Source organism: Mytilus edulis, chromosome 9 (genome assembly GCF_963676685.1).
Source record: "Mytilus edulis chromosome 9, xbMytEdul2.2, whole genome shotgun sequence".
NCBI lineage: Eukaryota > Metazoa > Mollusca > Bivalvia > Mytilida > Mytilidae > Mytilus > Mytilus edulis.
The window spans coordinates 23,410,087-23,430,968 of record NC_092352.1 but is presented as its reverse complement, the minus strand read 5'-3'; the positions used below and the strand labels follow the sequence as shown (position 1 = coordinate 23,430,968).

At 32.2% G+C, this 20,882-nt stretch overlaps 2 long non-coding RNA genes across 2 annotated transcripts; both read right to left on the bottom strand.

The window, feature by feature from the left end:
* Window positions 1-486: 486 nt before the first annotated feature.
* Window positions 487-2,091, bottom strand: LOC139487837 (uncharacterized). Its single transcript, XR_011655881.1, has 3 exons — window positions 2,014-2,091; window positions 1,717-1,845; window positions 487-776 (listed from the first exon to the last, which is right to left on the bottom strand). It is a non-coding gene; the product is annotated as an uncharacterized lncRNA (long non-coding RNA).
* Window positions 2,092-5,092: 3,001 nt separating this feature from the next.
* On the bottom strand, window positions 5,093-6,854 carry LOC139490276 (uncharacterized). The gene is made up of 2 exons (XR_011656261.1): window positions 6,716-6,854; window positions 5,093-5,365 (listed from the first exon to the last, which is right to left on the bottom strand). It is a non-coding gene; the product is annotated as an uncharacterized lncRNA (long non-coding RNA).
* Window positions 6,855-20,882: the final 14,028 nt, after the last annotated feature.

Here is a 20,882-nt window from a genome sequence, read left to right as displayed (position 1 = left end):
CTGGACAGTTGCTGCTGTCTTTTGTGGTCTTTCTTGGAAAAATACGAGTATAATCGTGGTCTTTGTTATTGACTTCTGACTATGTTGATCATGATTGCAAACAAATTTAAGAAAAAAATAATTAAATTGAGACAAACAGCATCGGTATGGACAGTCTGTGTCAAATATATTCGACTTTACATTTTGCAGTATGGTTAAAAAAACACTATCAAAAATATAAAGCATAGAATCTGTTGACACAAATGGAATAAAAACTTTGTAATTTCAATGTAGCAATTACATTTTACTGCAAATGAAAATGACTGAAAATAAGTTTGAAGTTTTAACTAATTAAACATTTATTCAAACACTCAAAAACAACTTTAAAAGAAGACGAAATCTTAAAAACAATCAAACCGGATGTGTAGTATAGACTAAAGTACCCATTGGACAGTAAGAACTAACGTTACAATACCATGTTGACAAATCAGTGTTTTACACACGAAATCAGGTAGGAAAGTTTAATTTAAAATATGTTAATTTATCAAATTGCTGAAACAGTCAATGTCTCGCACAGGTTTATATAACCCGATTCGTGAAAATATCATTGTTATTTCGATCCCTTATATTCCTGATTGTTTGGATTCAATTGGCTGGAGTGGTTGTCCAGGTCTGGCTTAGTCCCGGTTCCAGTATAACCAGGCTGATGTCCTTCATATTTAGTGCTTGTTGGATTACACTGGGCAGACTTGTTATCGTTACTAGCTTGGCCTTGACCTCTTCCAGACATGTTTCTACTGTAAAAAATAAATACGGTTTTAGAAAAGAGATAAGTAGGCAATGGTATCCAGAATTTTCAAATAAGCAAAAAAAAGAAAATTCAATGTTTTGCTTTATACAATTAATTATAACATTTATTTTAAGCATCAAGTGAAGTTTCATAATATCAATAAGAATTAAATGCATTCATTTCATAGTTTAAATAATGTTTTATTTTACTACAAATAAACAAAACAATCAATTTGAAAATATGCAAATTAGACATTGGTTTTCATATTGTTTTACTGTGTATAAAATATTCCTGGTATTATGAAAACATGTATTTATAATTTGTACAAAGAATGCAATAACACATTTTTTTAACGCACTTACTACGTTTATCGATCGCTTATATTTCATTAGACAAGGTGCATTTTCTAAAAATTCTGCTGTTGATTACATTCTTATGTATTCAGTTTCGTATTTTAAATGTCCCAGTTTTATTATGATAATACACTTGATTTTTTTACACTTGATTTTTTTCGTTCGGTATAAAGACCTATAATTTCTTATATCTTAATCATTCAAACTCTGGGTGATAGTTGTTTCATTTACAATCATACCAACTTTACTTAATTTTATTTACTTTTGAAAATTTCTCAGTCCAATTCTTATACTTTTTTTAAGAGATCACTAATTAGTTTTTGACCATTGAACTGATATAATAACAATATATGCCAGAAATGTCAGGCTCATCAGTAAAATTACTTGAACTTACAATTTAAATGAAACTTTGGTCTTAGAATATTGTATATCTCATCTACAGAGAACAAACCTTTTAGATATATATATATATGTTAAAATAATCAAATGTTAGTTTGTGATCTAAGTTAATCTTACACGCTTTATAATATATCTTTAAAGACGAGCTTATTGTGTAAATGAATAATACAAATATATTCAATAGTACGTACATACCTGATCCTGTTTTGTGGTTGAAAAAGTAGTGAGAGATTTCTGTATGCTTGGTTAGAACGTAAGCGTGTCAAATAGCACAGTGCGACGCAGATCTATCTGTAGTAAGCTTTTATAGTCGGGTCGTACTATCTGGAAGATATATATAAACTACGGTATTTGATTGGACCGTTAACATTCCTTGCATCAACTTTAACAACCACTTTGTAAGAGGTATTTCTTTTTTTCAATTTCTGAAAATGCATGTATTAATATCTAGGAAATTGCATATCTATAACGGTTCATTCTTTTATAACTTACCTGTGGTATATTGGATTCTTCCGTTCAATTATTACACAGTTCTATTTTTTACGATTTGGGACCTTTGTCTGAAAATTTTCAATATCTAAAAATAAAATATTTTCATCAATGTACAAATATGGAAGAGGCGAAAGAAGGGTTGTTGTTAAGATGAAAATCATGTTACGTGCACATAATTATTACTGATGTTAGCAGCATTGCATGGTCTAGAAAAAACTTCTTGACACAGCTATCAAGTGTTACTATTTGTAATTGTATGTCCACCTAGTTTTTCAAAATAATTTTGTACCAGGTGTAATGCAGAAAAACTGAAGCAAATAAGGGAACTCGTCAGACACTATACTAGAAACATTCAACATGTTTCTAACGCAGATCTGACAACTTAGATAACGCAAAATTATTTAAAAAAAAACATGTGTACCTCAACGGAACAAATCACAGACCTTACACCCTTGTCGTATTTTATGTATTTAGTATTTTGATTTCACAGTTTTCTATGTGCAATATCAGTACCAATTCAGGGTTCACGTCAATGCCATGCTTTTGTGAATCAAACTAAATTCTGATACAACAAGACGTCTTTGCTTTGGTTTTCCGAAATTATTTCATTGCATAAAAAAAACTTAAATTATGTGCATGTTGTCTTAAAAATATCTATTTTTAAACGCTATTATTAATTTTTGTTGTTGAATAATATGAGAACTGAGGCGAAACCAAAATCTATTTTTGAATTGAAAGGTTTTACTGTCAAGGTCATTAATAGTAAATAAATATTTTATACGTAATAATATCTTCTAAAAAATTAAACTTTTGTAGCTCACCTGGCCCAAAAGACCACGTGAGCTTTTCTTATCACTTGGCGTCCGTTGTCCGTCGTCGTCGTCCGTTAAATTTTACAAAAATCTTCTTCTCTGAAACTACTGGGCCAAAATAAAACCGAGCTTGGCCTAAATCATCCTTAGGGTATTTTGTTTACAAAATGTATCCTACGACCCCGCCAATCATCCAAGATGGCCGCCATGGCTAAAAATACAACACGGGGATACAATGCTGTTTTTGGCTAATATCTTTGAAACTAAAGCATTTAGAGCAAATCTAACATGGGGTATTTGCCCTGCTATTTACAGACGCATCAGACATCCCGTTGTTGGGTTGATGCTTCTGAATTGTTAATTTTAAGGAAATTTTGCAGTTTTTTGGTTATTATCTTTCAACAGCAAAATTGATCAGCAAAGTAAGCTCCACAAAGAAGTAAACATTTGAACCAAAAAATACTTATTGCCCTATAAGGTCAATTTTTCACAATTTTTCGTATTTTTTTGTAATCTTTTACAAAACTCATTTCCTCAAAAACTACTGGGCCAAATAAAACTATTTTTGGCCTAAATCATCCTTATGGTGTCTTGTTTTAAAAATGTATCCGATTACTCCGTCAATCATCCAAGATAGCCGCCATGGCTAAAAATAGAACATGGGGGAAGGATTACAGTTTTTGGGATATATCTCTGAAACTAAAGCATTTAGAGCAAATCTGACAAAATTTAAAATGTTCATCAGGTCAACATCTATCCGCCCTGAAACCCTTTGTTGGGTTGCTGCCTGTGAATTTGTATTTTTAAGAACATTTTGCAGTCTTTGGTTATTATCCTGAATTTTATAATGGATACAGATAAACGGTAACAACAGAATTGTTAAAAAAAGTAAGCTCTACAAATAAGTAAGCATGACCAAAATTGCAATTGACCCCTTCAAGAATTATTGCCCTTTAAAGTCAGCTTATACAATTTTTCGTAATTTTTTGTAATCTTTTACCAAATCTTCTCCTCTGAAACTAAATGGGCAAAATCATGATAGATAAAGATAAATGTAACATCAAGAATGTTCAGTAAAATAAGATCTACAAATAAGTAAGCATTACCAAAATTTAAATTGAACCAATAATAACACAAAAACAGAATTTTGTCACGATTTCTATTTTTGACTTTGATATTGTAGAGTGTCCTGTGTTTAATATGCACTGCAGCACATAGACCATGGTGAGCGACAAAGGCTCTTGAGACCCTACAGTTTTCTTTTACCTTTACCATAAAACAGCTATATTAATTTCATGTTAATAAAAGATTCACAATAATCCAATTTCTTGAGGGAATTAATGTGTCAATTATAAACTGAACCGTGTGTAATTGTAAAGATAAAACACGACTTTTATCAGTTTTTGTTTTTCCATTTTTTTTTTTATTATTCGACGGATTGTTATTTTGTCTGGTAGAACATTTTTTATTTATCAGTTGTAATTTCTTTTGAAATAGCTTACAATAACTGCAAGTACTCCTAGCTCAAGACTGTCTTTTGTTTTTATGCACGTTTTTTTAACTTCATGCCAATCTAATTGATAAATATAAGAATAAGAAGGTGTAGTGCCATGAGACAACTCTTCGCAAGAGACAAAATGAAATTAACTAGTATAGGTCGACAATAAGTAAAACATTTGCTGCATAGTGAGCTATAAAAGACCCAGAAATGACAAAGTAATTTTCAACTGTTTAATATGCAGTTTGTTTTAATGTATTATGAAAGCTATGTCCTATAGGTTATGTATAACAGGGCGTTTTGTCGTTATGTGCACTCTACCTTAAAAGCTGAAGCCACAGGATAATAAAGTCAACTTAATGCAATACGTCAAATTGATCTGTTGTTACAGTGGTGTTTTCGTTTGAATTTTTGTATCGTCTCTTAATTTCGACAATATATATACACTCTGTCAAAGACCCTACGTGTTTTCAAGATATGTCTCATTTTATTATCATTATGGAGCACCAAACATTGCTCTTTTTAGATTTACGGGAAATGGATGGGTTCAACTATCTTTGGTGCACCATATCTTCTATTAATATGACAGTTATTTCAACATTGAAAAACAAATACAAAATACAAAATCTAGCCAACAATCAGACAAAATATGATATTGAAAACAGACGATAGTTTAGACTAAATTAGCACTTGAGCAGTAAGAACTCATATTTGGGTAAAATAACGTTGCATGGCAGTGATGTGTTACACACAGAATAAGACACATCAGTTAAATTTGAAATAATTTAATTGATCAGAATGTTCATACAGCAAATGTCATTGACATATACTGATACGTGCTTTGGTCATTCCTTGTTATTTCGATCCTTTATATTCCTGATTGTTTGGATTTTGTTGACTGGAGTGGTTGTCCTTGTCTGGCTTAGTCCCGGTTCCAGTATAACCAGGCTGATGTCCTTCATATTTAGTGCTGGTTGGATTACACTGGGTAGACTTGTTATCGTTACTAGCTTGACCTTGACCTCTTCCAGACATGTTTCTACTGTAAAAAATAAATACGGTTTTAGATAAGAGATAAGTAGGCAATGGTATCCAGAATTTTCAAATACGCAAAAACAGAAAATTCAATGTTTTGTTTTATACAATTAATTATATTATTTATTTAAAGCATCAAGTGAAGTTTTATAATATCAATAAGAATCAATGCAATCTATTAGACTTAGGGATTTTTTTCTAAACATGTTTTAATATGGTACTCACAATTATGTCAAAATACATTATTAAAATACACATGTTTAGTTCATCGACGTTTATATCTCATAAACAGCAGCGACGTGTTTTGACAGGTCCAGATGTGTCACATTTATCAGTCCATTTTTTTTAATTTATTGAATAATTCACTAAAATATCAGTCAAATGATAAGAAAAAGTATGACAGAAAAAAATTGATTATATAGTTATTCCAAAAAGAGGACTGGAACCTTATAAGAACTATGCTCTAACAATATTTCATACATCGTTGTTTATATAACGGAATTTTATGCAACCATCATTAAGTGAGAGGTTTATCTAGCAATAAATCCAGGTTTAATCCACTTTTTTCTACCGGTCTTTCATTTGGCTTTTTAAACTTTTTTGGATTCGAGCGCCACTGATGAGTCTTTTGTAGACGAAACGCGCGTCTGGCGTATATACAAAATTTAGTCCTGGTATCTATGATGAGAAATAAAGTAAAATCACAAAAATACTGAACTTAGAGGAAAATCAATTTGGAAAGTCCATAATCACATGGCAATTTCAAATAACAAAACGCATCAAAAACGAATGGACAAGAACGGTCATATTCCTGACTTGGTACAGGCATTTTCAAATGTAGAAAATGGTGGATTAAACCTGGTTTTATAGCGCTAACCCTCTCACTTTGATGACAGTCTCATCAAATTCCGTTATATTTACATTGATGCGTTAACTAAACAGACACAATAAATAAATAGTCAAAATATGGGTACATCAGTCATTATCGTATAACGATTTTAAAAGGGAGTTTATTTTCTAATAAGAAAATTCCTGAAACTAGTCAGGGATATTAAAGTTGTTTTTAATTCTTTTGATGTGTTTGAACTTTTGATTTTGCCATTTGAAAATGGACTATCAGTTTTGAATTTTCTCAGCGTTCGGTATTTTTGTGATTTTACTTTTTACGTCTCTTAAACATGACATAACAAAAAAGAACAAATATTTGTGATATGATAATGTGCAGATAACCAAATCTTTGTCTGTAATCCAAGGTATACCAAGTTATTCTACATCTTGTTGAATTCCGAGACTTTTCTGATAAATATATCTTCTTTGACGAGCTTATTGTGAAGATGATTTTAAAAAATATACATACCCAATTATTGTTTTCCAGTTGTCAGAAAAAATGAGAGGTTTCTGTATGCGTTAATAAGAACGTTAGTGAGCCAACTCGCGCAGTGCGACGCAGATCAATATGTAATATTCTTTTATAGCCGGGTCGTACTATCTAGAAAATGTATACAGATAACAGCATATGGTTGGACCTTAAACATTTCTTTGCATCAACTTTGACATATCATCGGTAAGGGATTGGTTTTATCAATATTTTCATTTTCTGAAAATGCATGTATATTAATATCTAGAAAACATCATGTCAATGTTAGCTAATTCTATCATCACTAATCTATAAATAACCCATTTTCTTTGATGATCTTTGATAATAGTTGGACTACGTGTTGTCGTAAGCCTAACTGCCAAGTGGGCTTTTTTTTTTAAAGACAAATGATACGTTACTACATTAGCAGTCAAAAAAGGCATATTTAAGAAACATGCTTTTGGGTAGTCATAAAAGGTTGCTATTAATTACCAATATTTTAATTTGTATTTCATGAGAAACCTTTCATCCAACATCAGTATCTTTTATTTTGTAAAAATCATATCCTTTCTAAACTTATTAGATATGCATGCAGCCATTCTAAAACAAAAAGAAACACGTTATTTAAAACTTAATGGATAATGAAAATATTTTTCGTCTATGTTCGTTCCTTGACCCCGAGACAGACATCACAGACCTAAAACCTCTGTCGTGTTCGATATACGAAAAATACAAAACAGCTATATTCATCTTGTGTTTGGTTATTTTTTTATGAACTAAGACTTTTACTTTAAAAAAAATCTTTGTAAAGGAATCGTTTATATTTGTGAGAATTGAATTACACGAAAAACGAATCTAAAGGACGCCTCCGGGTGCGGGAATTTCTCGCTACATTGAAGACCTGTTGGTGACCCTCTGCTGTTGTTTTGTATTTGGTCGGGTTGTTGTCTCTTTGACACATTCCCCATTTCCATTCTCAATTTTAAAACAATAAAGGTTGAATCAAAAGGTTTCGGATCAAGGTCCTTACCAGCAAATAGATAAAATTATGTTATTATTATGTAATATGTAAACAATTTATTATCAATTCTGTTTAATCACAACGAGAAATATTATTAGTTTATTCTCGTCAGTCCGACCTGGATTTTTGTTTTGTTTTGCAGATTTATATAAGAAAATGAGAATATGTGTCGGTGGTTACAACACCACGACAACGTTCAACACCGAGTAAAACTATGAAACATTTACTGTTATCCCTGACACATATTTTCTGATCCCTTAAAAAGGGAATTGTGCTACTAAAGTTTTTGTCATCATAGTTTTGCTTTTGCTATTTTATTTTAGTCTTATGTTTTACAAAAATTGCCGCAATTAACTTCGTTTTTCTTTCCTCTGCATTGTTTATCTTTTGTAAATCGAATTCAGATTTTTCTTTAGTTGTTGCTCGTTTGATATGTATGTTCATGTCAACACTAACTTGTTTATTCACCCTGATTGTATTTGTACTTCCGCTGCATTGGGTTTTTTTTTTGTAGAATATACAATTTATTTGTAATAGAACTGGCAAAAAGGGTTAACATGATGAGGTCTATGATTCAAGAATAAATTCAGTAATATTTTAGAATTTAATTTGGAATTTAAGTTATAGGTCTACGTGTCAAATTGTATGCAGAATTTTAACAAAATCTGTGACATATCCAATCTACTGTACCTTGACCTAAAGTAAGTTTTTGTTTTGAATTTCCTGTCCAATTATATGACAAACTTACAAAAACAAATGTAAACGTGTTTCTCTAACTCTTCGTCAATTTATCCCTTTCCGCGCCCATTTTATAACAAAATTTATTCCACGTGTGGTTCATTTGATCTCGGTTTTTCATTGGTTAAAATCCGATTATGACGTCGAATTTTCTTGCTTTCCTCTGAATTTCCTATTGTGACGGCATGACAAAAGGCGACCATGCCTGATGACGTCACATAGAAAGAACACATCTTTTTGCAGATCATTCGAAAAGAAGGAATACATTTGTCTGCATATTGTTTGAAAATCATTAGAGAAACAGATTCTACCACCAAATCTCGTGTAATACGATATATATCCACTCTCGACAGTTAAATTTAAAATATTTAAAACGCTCGGCGAGCCTCGCGTTTTAAATTTAACTGTCTCGAGTGGATAAATATCGTATCACACTCGATGCAGTGTTAGAATCTATATTTACAGATTAAACTGTCATATTCTCCCAATTTTAGAATATTTGACAGATTTTTCTTTTGATTTGGGAGAATATTATTTATAATTTATAAATTCTTGCAATCTACCTTTCAGTAACTACAAGTATTTATAGATCGTTACTGTCTTTTGTCTTTATTATTGTTTATTTTTTTTGTGCGCTATGTACTAATCTAACGGATCAAGTCATGTTCAACTCTTTTTACAGTTTTTTATTATGTGATTCTTAAACCACTGTCCAAAGTTAGGTGCTCTCGAAAATGTCTAACCCCGCAACATCTTTTAATATGTCTGTTCTATGCAAGGAGCCTGTAATTTAATGGTTGTTGATGAAGGTTGTCTGCCAAACTGTTTTTATTGTTTATTCTGCTGTCATAAGTTAGGCCTTTGTATTTTGCATAAGGTTTGACAACAAATTCTTATATGATTTACATGTACCAAATTTTTCGGTTTCCCCGTTTGATTGAGATTACATGATAAAAAAATAGAGGGTGTTTGCTCAAAGTAGTAATTTCTCGTTATGAAAGTTTATCAATTTCCGTGATACATTCGGTAAATTTTCCCGTTTCATATTCTTGGGGATTTTTTGATAAAATTTTAGTTTTTGCCTAAAAAAACGGGCTAAGTTTCGGTAATGTTTTTGTTTTAATTTCACTACTCGGTGAAAAATATTAAGGAATTTATAAGACTCTCAAATATATATAATCATATTTTGGAACGAAAAGTAGGGATTGGCGAACAAATTTTAACAGCATTACATGGATTGAACAAGAGGGTTCCGAATATCTGGCAATATTTTAAAAACAAGAGGAGAGAACATTCTTAATAGAGTTATGAGTTGGTTAATCATAACATAAATAATAAATTTGCACAATTTCCTAGTTTGATTTTTTTATTTAAAGAAAAAACGATGATTTTCACCAAAACTTATGCATTTCCACCTTTTTTAACACGATTGATTTTTTTGACATCTAATATGATGAAATGTTGGACACAAAAGCACTCAAGTAGTTTCTGTTGCAATTTTGTTATTTTTTTAACATGTTCTGCAAAGATTGACTGGACTATCAGCCACCAACCACCATCCAACAATTTATTTAAATGTAATTATAAAAATCAAATCAACGGATGAATGTGAAAGCAACAATAACAATAAACTGTAAGCAAGAAAATATGTTGAAATAAGTTTGATATCATAATGCAAATGTTGAAATTAAAATGAATTTGGCATTTAAAACTATGAAAAACATTCAAAGACAATAAACAATTCATTAAGGGGTGCCAAGTAATCTCAATGTAAATGAGATGTCAAAAGGTAAAAATAAAACCACAAAAATACTGAACTTCGAGGAAAATTCAATAAGGAAAGTCAAACACATCAAACGAATGGATAACAACTGTCAAATTTTAACGTTTAAACACAGAAAAAAATGCAAAGTCGACAGACAATGCGTTCAGACAGTTCATGAAACAGATGTGCTAATCAAATTCAAATGCATACAAAATATCAAGAATATGTGGTATAATTGCCAATGAGATAACTTTCGACCAAAGACCAATACGACATTAATGTTAACACGTACAGGTCATCGTAAGGTCTCGACAATGACCAATATCAATACCACATATTATTCTAGAAAAGACCTCGAAACGAAATGTAAACAATTCAAGCAAATTAACTAGCGGCCTATCTATTTACAAAACAAATAAAGAAAAACAAAAATGATAAATGATAACAAACGAAAACCATTTGATTACAATCTTATGTATGAAACAGCATCTACTATACAGAATGTGACGGGATTAAACATGTTTGCAAGCGTTAAACCCTCCCCATAATTTGTGACAGTGGTATAACAGGAAAACCAAACCGAAAGAAGTCATTAAGAAGGGCTTAACTCATCAGATCGATACAAAGCACCAAAAAAATATAACAAAAAACACCAAAGACACAAAGAGAGACACAGACAGGATGTGGCCGGATATATGTTCATCTCTCATTCGTAACAAGAACAAAAACACTAAGTACAGACCTCTGAATATTCGCAGTTACTAAATGTTAGTTCAAAGCCAATAAGGAGGAATAAAAACTCAGGCTTTTAATTGTGTTCGCTAGACGCGCATATCGACTACATAAGACTCATCAGTGAATCACGAATCAAAATTCGAACAGAAGGAATGCCAAATAAAAAGTAAAAGAGGCTTCATAACTGACGATTCCAAAAAGTTGTGCCAAGTGACGGATCAAAACCTAACTGCTCACAATAATTCAAAATGCATTAAACAATAAATTTACAGAATATGAAAATATCAGTAAGATTTCTAGTCAACGTAACACATAACATTTCATGTTAAATAACTTTGATCATGGTCCATAAGTGCGTTCTTGTTGTTTAAAACTAGATCGAATAAAATTATAAGTTTTCTTCTCTGGTAAACGAGAGATAATCCAACTTGAATAACGTGCCTTCATCCATTACAAATGCTTGTAATACGTTCGACACCTATGTTATGCGTCACTTTTTCTAAATGAAAAATAACACTTCATACAAACTTTCCGTGGGGTTGGAATCTTATTTTTTTAATGGAATTCATCAGCAACGTTCTAAATTATGTCAGTAGCGAAGCAATGGCTACTGTGTCGATGATAGCCACGGAAACATTCGTTCAAACAATAGCAGTACAGACCATGTCCTGGTAAAAGAATAACAAAATCCATCTCTTGTGTCAACTTTTTCTGAGGGGTTGGAATCTTATTTTAATATCCCATCCAATTGATTGTGTCGGTTATAATGTGTTTTACATATATCTATCATTGGTGTTGTGTCTCACTTTTTCTTGTTCACATTTCATCACAGCAAATATATCAGTATGCAATAGTGTCCAAATATAATATCAACATGTTATAACAGGGTTTTTGAACGCATAATGACCGAAGGATCATACATTTGGTCCCAGAGGACTGGTATGTCTCTAGAAGCTGACTTTACATTTGGTTTATTTGACTAAAAAATTTCTTTCTTTAATAGTAAGAATTTTTTAAAGTAACGTTCCCTAATCAATTAAAAATTAACCAATTCTCAATTTATGCTAATTAGTCATGCAAGCATGGTTAAGACTTTAATTTATTGAATGGAGCATAGATGAGAATTTTATCAGGGTAATAGTCATTCGATGCCAAATATATTACAGGAGGTGCAGCGGGAGTAAAATATTGGCTTAAATTAAATACCCTTGTTAAAATTGAGATATATTTACCCTGCAGTGAGTTATGCTGATTCCAAAATGATATTTTCATTCAATTTTTCTGCATTAAAAGGACATAAGGTTTTGCATATTTTTGGCTGTTTCATTCACTGGAAAGACACCATTTGTATATGCTATAAATATAATTTATGAAGATAAAGAATTACATGATATAAAGGTTACTGTCGGAACAGCATACAATTATAACGTGTGTGTTATAATCACCTGATTTGGGAAAAGATTTATAATCTTCCCACAGATTTGTTCACAAAATGTTTCAGGATGTCACATCAAAAATGCTAAAGTTATAATATTAACATTGAATCTTCCCAACTGGTACTAGTTATTGCATCTACCAAGGAAATGGCATGCCCATGCCCATGCCGAGTAAATAAACGTCCAGTGAATACATTAACAGACTTTGTTATATCTGCAGGGAAAGACCTAGATACCAAGATTACTTCATGCTTGTATCATCTTGGCAAAAAGATTTTCATCAAGCTACATCCAGTCTGGAAAGGATAAGAAGATTTACGACAGCTAACTATGCTAATTATGCTTTGCAATTAAGAGATAAACATAAAAATGTTAGTACAAAACATTAGATAGATGGACTACCGAAACGAGAAAAGTTCCAATCAAGGCAAATATCAACCCTTCAGAGCAAAATTAGCTATTAAAGTTTCTTATCCTTTGATGAGGATTTTGATCAGGATGAGCAACTGGATACATCCCAAGAACCCCAAGACTCACAGAACTCAATACTTCAAGGACCCCAAGACTCGCATAACTAATGACTCCAAGAATCCCAAGACTCACAGAACTCAATACTCCAAGGACTGGAAGACTCACAGAACGCATCATTCCATAGACTGGAAGACTCATAGAACGCATCACTCTAAGGACTCACAACACTCCAAGCGACTTCTGAGACTTTAACTCAGGCAAAGATGCTTTAACTTCAAAACACTTATAGTGATACACTTAATGGTGCGACTCTTGTAACTGTTATAATTTTATCATACTCATACAATTATTGTTATTTTTACAGGTAGAAAGAAATTCTACTACCATAGCTATTGTGTCATGTTTATACTTCGATTCTTATTACAAGTATATTTATTGTTGTATAGGCAGGAAACTTGCTAAAAATGTATATATGTTTAACTGATACAATGTTATAGTACTTTTGCATGTTTGTGATTTGAATGTTTGAAAATTTCTTTTTAAGGAAGTTTTGAAAAATAATGGTTCATAATGCCAAGAAAAAAGCAAAGGGTACAGACACAAAAAAAAACAACAGAATAAAATAATTAAACCCAGTGCTAGATAAATACAATCCTTGTGTTACTCACGTTTGTTCAATGGGCATATCCCCAACAGTTTTAATAGATGGAAAAATGAGATCATGTGAAGTTAGAAAAGAAAATATTTTAGGGTTATTCTTCAAAATTACAATGTTGCATGATTACTCAACTGGAATGTGAGATCAATTGTTAAGATTTTATAAATAAAATGATTGAGTTAACAAGACATAGAATTTCCTGATATGGACCTGTTAAATTATATTGTCTCGAATAGATCTCAGTAAATATAATGTGAACAGGTCCTTATAGGTGTAATACCACCAAATCATGGTACTTCACATACGGTTGTATACGAAATATAAAAGCAACAGTAGTTTACCGCTGTTCAAAATTCATAAATCGATGGGAAAAAATCAAAATCGGGGTAATAAACTAAAACTGAGGGAAACGTATAAAATATAAGAGGAGAACAACGACACAACATTAAAATGTAACACACACAGAAACAAACTAAGCATTAGATAAAATCCGATGAGAATAACAAATATAACATCAAAACCAAATACATGAATTTGGGATAGAAAAGTACCGTGACACGTCTTATAGTAATGTGAAATCACACTCAAATATAAGAGAAAACAAACGACACAACAAAACAAAACGTTAAAATGTAACACACACACAAACAAACTATAATATAACAATGGCAATATTTCTGTCTTGGTACAGGACATTTTTTAAAGAACAAAATGGTGGGTTGGACCTAGTTTTGTGGCATGCAAAAACGTTCCGCATTAATGGCAATGTTAGATATAACATTAAAATGACAACATAACATTACAGGACTACAATTCAAATAAATAGGAGAACATATTAGTCAAAGAAACACACGAATAATAGCTAACAAAAGGCACCAGGTTTAAACTTTAATACGCCAGAAGTGCGTTTCGTCCACACAAGAATTACTAGTGACGCCCAGATACAAAAGTTCGAAAGCCAAAATAAGTACAAAGTAAAAAACACTGAGGATCAAAAAAGTTGTGCCAAATACGGCTAGGGTTTTCTGCTTGGGATAAGAACATCCTTATTATTTAGAACAATTTATACTTTTGAAAACAGTAAATTTTATAAAATGACTATGTAAAATAGGTCGAAATAATATTGAATTTGACAGTTGTAGGTAATTAATCCTATATTTTATTGCAGTTAAACATTTCTGTGTCATAAACATACGTCTTGGGTATTTCAAATCCCCATTTTCTTTTTATTTGGGGTTTCTATAGAATATTTTGTAAACTTGAGGTAACATGGTTACTAAATCTTAAACACAAGTTGAATAAGGGGAGAAATTTGATTGGTTAACTTCCAGTGATGGTTATTTTCTTATATGCAATGAAATGTTATGTGAAGTGTTTACTACAGTACTAGACGGGATAAAACTTTACTCATGCCAAGTTTTTCTTTAGTTGAAATAAAGATAAATTCTGCACATTTTTTTGAAAAGTGCAAATTTAACAAAGACTAATTAGGGAAAATAAATGGTGGCATTACACCTTATATGGAAAGCTATACTTGCACCTTTGACCTTGTGAGTACGTATATATATATATATACTCTCATGTGTTAAAATTTCTTGCTATTTAAGTGAAATATTACAAAAAATGAAATATTCTGAGTTGATTGAGTCTCCAAAACACATTATATGAGAAAATTTCCTTGAAATAGGACTCTACCATGAATATTCACTTGACAGAACAAGCCATACTTAGTGTTTTGGGGAGCTTTTTCTCCTTATTTCTTATATTCTGCTATGATCAAACATTTTCCTAGGAAATACTTTAATAAATATATAGTTATAAGTCAATGAAATTATTTTTAATGCTGTAAAAACAAATTATTCACTAAAAGAGAAGACTTTTATGTCCCTCTCTGGAACGCGGTGTAAATTTAATTTTTATGCAAGGACTTATTGAAACCTCCTTTGAGACAGTAAACTTTTATATGGATTGTTCATTTTGCTTGAATAATTCAACTACTCATTTCTTATAACATTCCTGTCATTAATGAATGGAAATTGTCCTATTATTTTCATTTATTGGCCTGAAAAGTTGAAATTTTGAGGAAATGAGAGGTATAAATTAATCAAAAGAGACCTTATAAAGAAGACAAAAAGGTCCATTAGTGGTATTTATCTTCCTAAAATTATCTTTTGTATCATTTTCAACTGTTTGAAGGAAGGTGAGATTAATATTTGATCATTTATTGGTCCACGCTATATTCTATCTTGATGCGGCTTGGTTTGGATTTGTTGAAGAAATTTTGCTCGAATCGATGTAGGTGTCGTCTTTCATTATACTAGATTTTTTTCAAACTATTGAACTGATTTGACAAAATTTGACAAGAATGCTTGAAGTAACCAGTATTACACAGGGGAAAAGTTGCATTCAATTTATTAAACACAAATGTCTTCTATATACAACGTATTGACCTTGTCGAAACTCGATAATTGATGGACATTTTTCTCTGTTATCTTGAGTTAGTTGTGGTAAACTTCTCTGTCATTGAGTCGTTGTTATTTAACGATAAGCGTAGTTAATAATGGCTGCAAGAAAACGACAGAAAAAGTTAACTATACCATCAAAGATTTACCAAACAAAACATATACAGTACCTGTAACTAATACTACACCAATTCAGAGGAACTTCACTACAAATGAGCAACAACAAAACGTATATTCAAACTTGAGAAAAACAATTCAACAACCAATTCGTCTGACACAAAAGAAAAAGAGACAGTCAAATGTGAAAAAAAATGAATCCTAAATTATCTATAATAATTGAAAAAAGAATGAAAAAAAGAATTGCAAAAGCAAGATCGATATCAAAAAGAAATAGTAGTCAAATGTCTTCTGACAGAGAAAGAAACAAAATGCTGCAATTTTAGCTTAGCTTATAAAAGAGACCAGAACAAAGGAAAATGGCAACAAAATGGTGTCCCTTTTCAAAACAAAACAGACGATCAATAAAGGCAACAGTAGTATACCACTGTTCAAAACTCATAAATCCATGGACAAAAACCAAAATCGGGGTAACAAACTTAAACCGAGGGAAATGCATTAAATATACGAGAACAACGACACAATACTAAAATGTAACACACACAGAAACGGACCAAGCATCAGACAAAATCCCACGAGAATAACAAATATAACATCAAAACCAAATACATGAATTTGGGATAGACAAGTACCGTGACACGTCTTATCGAAATGTGAAATTACACTCAAAAATAAGAGAAAACAAACGACGCAACGTTAAAATGTAACACAAACAGAAACGAACAATAATATAACAATGGCCATATTCCTGGCTTGGTACAGGACATTTTTAAAGGAAAAAATGGTGGGTTGAACCTGGTTTTGTGGCATGCCAAACCTCGCACTTCAATGGCTATGTTAAATATAACATTGAAATGACAACATAATATTACAGGACTACAATACAAATAAATAGGAGAACGTATTAGACAGAGAAACACATGATTAATGAATAACAAAAAGCATCAGGTTTAAAATTCAATACGTCAAAAACGCGCCTCGTCCACACAAGACTCACCAGTGACGCCCAGATATAAAAGATCGAAAGCGAAAAAAGTACAAAGTTGTACAGCACTGAAGATCAAAAGTTGAAAAAGGCTGTGTCAAATACGGCTATTTTTTTATGCTTGGGATAAGAACATCCTTATTATTTAGAACAATTAATGCTATTGCAAACAGTAAATTTTATCAAATGAATATTATAACAGATATACATAATGAAACTGAAGTATTAACTCATTACAGAAAACAAACACGAAAACATAATGCACAGACCAACACAGAATAGACACACCCGACTCAGTCCAGGCCTCAACGCAGTAAATCGTGAAAATGACGTCACGATTGTGAAAAAGACATTAAAAATTACGTCACATTTGAATTTATGAAATTTCTGAAACAGCAGAAGAATGACGTCACATATAAAAAACTATATCTCAAAAGTAAGATAGAATTAGGATTGATTAAAGATTATAATAGAACTAAATAATGATATTGCATTTAAACACAATACTTATTAATAGCAATTAACTATAATATATATATGTCCAGTTTGTTATGAATCCAACTTCAAACGTAAATTATCGTACAGATTACGTTGATCAAAACGAACAGAAAATCAAGTGAAGGCAGACAAGTAACTAACCCTAAAGTACAACAGGTAATCAGGTCTAAACGAACACCTGATAAAAGAAAAACAAGATCAGATACCTTTTTAAAACAAAACAGGAGATCAAAACGATCCAAGACCAATTGTAGCTGATCAATTAACTAAAAACTTTCATCACAAAACAGGCGATCAAAATTAGCAGAAGACAAAGTTATAGCTAATCAAGTAACTGATACACTTTCAATAAAAACAGACGCTCAAAACGGACAGAATATCAAGTTTCTGCTGATATAATACAAGACAAAACTCAGAAAACTCAGAAAGGACAACACCATCAAGTCTTTTCCAATATTTTGAAAGAGTTCCAGAAATCTATTCACGATGGACCTACATACACATGTACATATACCACAGACTCCTGTGTAGACAATCCATTTAACGTGCGATCTCCTGTAATTGCACAAAGGAAATATTACTTCAGTGTTTGACAGAGGGCATGACATGAAATACATTTCAGCGGTCTTTATTACAAGAAAACAAAATTTCTCTCAGACCTGGAAGCTAGAATAATAGCAAAAAGAATACCGTTTGTGAAACTAAAGAATTTACTAAGAGGAAAGCATAAGGCAGTTGTTGGATTGGTTGTCAATGTACTTGTTGATATTGTTCAAACAAGTGCTTCATTGTCATCCGACATGGGCGACATGGGATTCATTCTATTGAAATTAAAGGGAAAGAAGTAATGCACTGAATATAGAACATAATACAAGAAGTAATGCAGCAGAAAACAATGCAAAAGAAACAACAGAGGAGAATGTTAAAACTGAACCAGATCATGAATCTACTAAAGATTATGAACAATCATCCACTTATATTACCACAGATGTAGGACAACATAGCAATCAGGCAATACTTGGAAATGAACAACAACCAACGAAATTCTTCAAGATCATGACAACAAGGACAGTAATCATCTTATTGAAAAGATATTGCGAATTTTTTAGCAAACAGAGAAACTTCCACTTGCATTTAATGGTTAAATTCAGATAGTATAACGAATTAATTCTAAACTAGAAAATGTCTATTTGAATATATATGGCAGCTAGAAGAAATTTCTACACACATAAAGTTACATTTTCGAATTACAAAGCTTGAGCCTTGTCAACGAGCTTTTAATTTGAAAATGTAATAACTAGTAACATTGTGTAGTAATGTTGTTTCTCACGCATTGCATTGTTTTATTTAAGTTCTCTAACAAGTAACACCTTATTTTAAGGTGTCTTTGTTTCTTATAGCGTGTCATAATAAGTAATATATCCGTGACGTGATCAGTGATTGAGGGCATAGTCGTTGATCTATGCAAACTTGGCAGATGACATGACAAGGGATTTCAACCAAGCAGTACATGAGAAAAAAACAAAATAATGTGAATAATAAAAATGTTCTCAAGCAGAGGACTGTAGATTTTAATAATGGTGATGTACTTGGCAATTATGACATCGTTATTCAGAGGGACATCAGCCTGAAAAGAGTTAATGCTGTATGTTCCCTACAGGAAAAAGAAACAACTTATTGACAATGATGGCTCTTTCCACACCATAGTCCACAAGAAAAAAGCGATATTCAGCAACACAACTAGATTTTAGAAACATTCTGAAATTGTTGAAATGGCATATGAACATCGAAGAAAAGTGTTCATCTGAGGATGCATGGGCTAAAATAGCTGAAATAAAGAAAATGAACAGCAGAGGGATGAACAACTAGCGGAAGGATCTACCGCTGCTGAGAAGTATACATACCTGATCCAGGCAACCACCCTGGACCTCAACACTATAAGTCCTTCAAATCACAAGTTGTTTGACTTCAGAGCGACAGCAGTCAATGATGCCACACAGAGAGTAACTACCGATAATGAAATTTCTCAACGAGAAACAACGGATGATCTTCAGTAGAGTACATGAGTTGTGTTTCTAGACGTTGACATGTGTATCAACAGGAGAAGAACCAGAGCAGATATTGATACTCATCTCAGGTGGGCTAGATCTGGTAAAACTATTTAATTAAAGCACTGTACCAAATGATCACCGAAATGTTGAGGTCCTAAGTTGAGAAGCCCGAAAAAAAGTATGTCTCTTGATAGTAACAACTGGCACTGCCGCAAGGAAAATCCATGGGCAGACTTTTCACACAGCCTTCAATATCATGTCAGGATTAGACTCGTGTTCCCACAAGACTCTGTCATCATTGAGAGTGAAGTTCACCAATTATAAATGCACCATCATTGATGTAATATTAATGTTAGGGAGTGAAGGCCTTATGACTGTACATAACCGCTAAACAGAAATTATAGGAAAGCCAAAGTAAGAAAGTCTTTTTGGTTGTGTATTAGTTATTGTGCTTGAGGACCTTGATCAACTGCCACCTGTTGATCAAAGACAAGTGTGTGTATTGCCTGAAAGCCCTAAAATGCGATTGTATGGATCTTTATGGTAACACTTCCACATAACAATGCCCAACAAGATCATACTACAGAAAGATGACATAGAATTTGCTAACCTCTTAAGTCGCATCAGAACTAAAAGACACACCAAAGATGACAAGTCATAAACAGGTTACAACAGATGACCCACAGTTTCCTACAAATTTCATCCATGTTTCACAACAGTAAAGTGGAACAACATAATGAAAAGCACCTTGCATCTACTGGTCACCCTGTGTACACCATTGAAGCTCATGACATGGATGTAGAGCATTGTACTGGACAGTTCAAAGTTTAGATGCCAGATAATCCAAGTTACATTGGAGGTTTACGTCAGAATATTCAGTTATCTCCTGGTACCCGTGTTATGCTAACCAAGATCATTGATACTGTGAATGCTTTGGGAGCGGAGCTCAAGACACTATTGTTGGTTTCTATCCTCCACCTCCAGACAACTCAGGGAACTATATCCCAGTGTTTATGTTAGTTTAGATGGTCGACTCAACTGTTCCAATGCCAGAGTTACCTTTAAGATTCGACAGGGATGACGGACGTAAATTCTAAACTGAAAAAAGGACAGAAATTTGGCTTTGCAACAGGTCACCTGAAGAAGCGGTTGTAAGAATTCTTTACAGCGTAAAGAGTGTAACACTATACCTTGTATATAGCTGCTTATACTAGGCACTTGATGAATGAT